This window comes from Lactuca sativa, chromosome 8, assembly GCF_002870075.4.
Source record: "Lactuca sativa cultivar Salinas chromosome 8, Lsat_Salinas_v11, whole genome shotgun sequence".
Classification (NCBI taxonomy): domain Eukaryota; kingdom Viridiplantae; phylum Streptophyta; class Magnoliopsida; order Asterales; family Asteraceae; genus Lactuca; species Lactuca sativa.
Window position 1 is genome coordinate 24573804 of NC_056630.2, and position 4304 is coordinate 24578107.

General features: G+C 31.3%; 1 long non-coding RNA gene across 1 annotated transcript; it reads left to right on the plus strand.

Moving 5' to 3' along the window:
* Positions 1 to 3099: 3099 nt before the first annotated feature.
* On the plus strand, positions 3100 to 4093 carry LOC128128158 (uncharacterized). Its single transcript, XR_008225880.1, has 4 exons — positions 3100 to 3184; positions 3313 to 3492; positions 3581 to 3847; positions 3922 to 4093. It is a non-coding gene; the product is annotated as an uncharacterized LOC128128158 (long non-coding RNA).
* The last annotated feature ends 211 nt before the right edge of the window (positions 4094 to 4304 follow it).

Consider the following 4304-nt stretch of genomic DNA (forward strand, 5'->3'; position numbering starts at 1 on the left):
TATGTACTCACCAAGTTTCCCAACCTGACTCACTTAGTTTATTTGTATCACAAGTGTCGATACGAAGATACATTACACTGAGAGATTAACGGAGATGTAAATCATTAGTGTAAATCAATGTAAGGTTTGTTTATGCTTATGTTTCTGTATTAATGATGTCATCCCAATATTTTAATAGAAATTTACAAAAATAGCCATTTACACTAATGGCATTACAAAAATAGCCAAAAAAAATCGAAATTACAAAAATAGCCAACGATTTCGCAGATGGAGATGCCCCATCTGCGAAATGAGCTTCTCATCTGCGAAAGTACAAGCACCTAAAGCATAGCTGTGCTTTAGGTGCTTGTACTTTCGCAGATGAGAAGCTCCATCTGCGAAATTGAGCCTCATCTGCGAAATACCCTTGTTTTTGACTATATAAACGTTTTTTTTCTCCATTTTTCACCCTTCTCTACACAAAAACTCTCTCTATCTTTGGGCTTCTCTCGGAATTTTGGCTAGTTTTTGAAGAAAATAGAGGATTATGTCAACAATCTCGTATATATGGTTAGATTTTAACTCTTTTAATGTTTAAAGTTATTTTTTATTTTATCATTTGTTGTATTATTTAATGTTAAAAAAGGGTAATTTTGTTGTGTTTGATAGTTTTAATATTTCTTTAGTATACTTGAAGTTTAAATGCTATTTTGTTAGTGTTTGTTTGAATGTACAAGTAGAGACTGCGTAGATAATGTTTACAATTTGTTATTTTTGTTGTTTGTTTAGTTGTTGTATAACCTGAAAACTTGTATATTCTTATCGTATAATTGTTTATATAAAGTGAAAAATAGTTAAATTTATATAAAGTGAAAAATAGTTAAATTATAGTATGTGCAAAATAGTAAACACTGTTAGAAATTGTTGTATATATATTGTTAGAAATTGTTTGTATTTGTCGTATAAGTTGAAAATTTGTATAAAGTTGTCGTATAACTTGCGAAATTGTTAATTTGGTTGTCGTTTTATTTGAAAAATTGTTTGTTTATATGGTTATAAAATGTTAGTTTTAATTAGAAAGATAAAAATTGTTTATATATTTGTCGTTTAAGTTGAAAATTTGTTTAATAAAATGTTTATATAATTATGTATGATATTGTTTTTTATCGTAAATATATTTGTTGTATAACTTGGAAAATTGTTTATATATGTGTATGTTATTGTTTTTTATCGGAAATATATATTAGTAATTAAGAAATTGTATTTGCATTACTAATTGTTTATGTACTTATTGCAGTTCGTAATCATATATTTTAAAAACAAAATATTTTTTAGTTCTCTAATTTGTTTTTGTGTTTTTTTTTGCAGCATGATTTAAGTTTTATCAATATGAAAGTCTTTGCGAACTTAAAAGGCTCGGACGGTAACATATGGGAAGTATTTGAAGTTTTAGATGATGTCAGACGTGCCATTTTCAGAGATACCGTATTTGGTTATTTTATTGATGTCCCTCGTTTACAAGGGGACGCATTATTGTTTCATAAAATGTTCCTTCATCAGATCCGGTCGGACCCTCTTTTATCTCCAGATGGAATAAAACGATTATATTTTCGAGTAGGCAATACGAAAATGGTTTATGGGCCGACAGAGTTTTGTTTGATTACCGGCTTCAATTTTGGGGAGTATCCAAAAAACATTGGGAGAAAAGGGTCGGAAAAATTATTAAGCAGTAAAAAAAGATGTTTATTGCGTGAACGGCTATTTCCAGACCATACTAATAGTTCGGTGAAAATCGGCGACCTGAAACGTTTAATTTTAAATCGAACATTCCTAGCACTTGACGACGTTGATGCAGTTAGAGTATGTTTGATATACATTTTTTGTGAAGGTTTTTTGGGTAAAGAAGTTAATGATCGGGTGCCACAAGATTGATTTTTTTTGGCTGAGAATTTGGATCTCTGGAACAGGTATATTTTGTTTACGTTAAAAGTTCTATTTTATTAAAGTTATAATTTACATAATAACCAATTTTGTTTTTTTGTTTTGTTAGCTTCACTTGGGGTAGCTATCTCTGAGATTTTACTTATGTTGACCTTGAGGATACATGGAACAAAATACATAATTATTTATCACTTTCTGAGCGTGGTCAAACTTTAAAGTACTCCGTCTCAGGATTTACGGCTCCAATAAGGGTATAAAAATTTTCTTATAATTAAATTGTTTTATTGTTATGTTTTTTATTTTAATTTTAACTTTTATTACTGTAATTGTAAAAAATTGTAGATATGGATATATGAGATGATTCCGGCTGTTCGTGCATGTGGATTTGCATCGAGAAAAAATAAAGACTTGCCTCGGATGAAACGCTGGAGTGGAACAAAAAAATTGAAATGGGTTGACGTGAACAAGATTTGGTCAAAGATGCAGGTTTAAAAATATTTCGTTTATTATTAATAAACTTGATTATTATACTTTTATATGCATTTTTAATATGTTTAATTTTTTAGGAGGGGCAACCACCAAGACAAAACATGTTACCGGGTGATGGTGAGATGACATCTTGTTATTATATGTCATTTTAAGAGTACGTATATGGTGAAGGGAAAGTAGTTCCATCCCCAGTACGGGACCATTTTAGGAGACAAGACGAATCTTCGTCTAGTATGTCGTCCAGTGGTCGCTCTCATGGTAGAGGTCGGGGCAGTGGGAAACACAACCTAGACGAGGTGTTGAAACGGCTACATGCACTGGAGCAGCATGTGTTTATGAACCGACAACCTACAGAGGTTTTTGTTGAAGAAGTGAATACTAAACAATTTTGGAACGATATTATTTTTGATGATCCGATAGTGTCACAAAGAAAATATGATGAACAGGTTAGTTACACGCTACATTATTTTTAAAATTTTATTAACATATATGAATACCTGTGTTCATATTTTATATTTGAAAATATAGGTTGTGCAAGATGAAGTGATGAATAAAAACAATACAACTGAAAATGTTTTTGGTGATACTCAAGATGACAAGGTTGTTATAGATATTACCTTTACGATTTTAATAATTACTTTTTAATAAAGTGTCTTTCGTTATTAATTAAAAAATTATATTTTTAATGTAGGTGTTGGAGGAGAGGAATAAGTATGCGGGGAACAAATTTGATGATGATGTGTTTGATGTAAATGATTATAGTGAAGTTAAAGAGGTTCTTATAGTTACATTAATATAAATATTTTGTTTTTAGTAGATTAGATCATTTATTTAATTAGATATTATTGCTTATTAAATTATGTGTATTTCGTTATTAAGTATAAAGTTTTATTTTTAATGTAGGAGTGGGAGGAGAGGAATGACAATGCGGGGAACAAATTTGACGATGATGTGCCGGACGAAGACGAACTAATAATAACGGGAATTGTAGATTATTTTGATGATTATGATGGCAAATAAGTTACATCCGATAAACCGAGGACTTGAAAACCATCACAATATTTGTGCCCTCCTTACACCGAGGTATTCGTTTTATTTATAAACTGATGATTTTATGTTTATGTGAATTATCTGAAAGATATAGATTTAAACATTTGAATATTGTTTTTAGTTGCACACGACACCGAAGCAAAAAAGAAGAACAAAAAAGAAGGTTGATATCAAATCAACAAGCCCCGTTCCTCCTCCAGTTTTTGGTGTTGCTCATGACTTCTCCATGTTGCGCCTGCAACCTTACGTAGCAGGCGGTGAGGTTGTCATCCAAAATTATATATTTCATTCATATGATGTCCAGCATCGTTTGTTTAATTTCGTGTTAGATAGAGATTTTTGGAGCTCATTGTTTGGGCATACACACGGCGGATGGTTGGAGTCAGCGGTAAATTAATTGTTAATTAATTATTTTAAAAGTTAATTGTTTTTTAGTCAATAACAAAACTATCATGTGTGCAGCATATAACCATTTGGTACCGACTATTGATGGAGAGACGGTTTGAGAGCGACCGACATACAATAATGCCTCCAAATTTTTTTGTTTCTCATGCTTTGGAAGAAGGACAGGACTGGAGGGCGTTTATGGTTGGTATTGCTACGTACCCCAACTTCATGGTTGCTTGGTGGGATGTTGATACGGTAAACTTAATTGTTTATATTGAAAATAATATCGTTTTTTTTGTTATGTTTTTGTATTGTGATTCCTTATACAGGTGTTATTGCTGATTCATTCATCCCCTAATCATTGGCTATTTGGGGAACTACGATTAGCGTCAATGGAAGTGCATATTTATGACAGTCTTGGTAGAGGGGCTTATGAAAAATTCAAATCTGAAGGAATC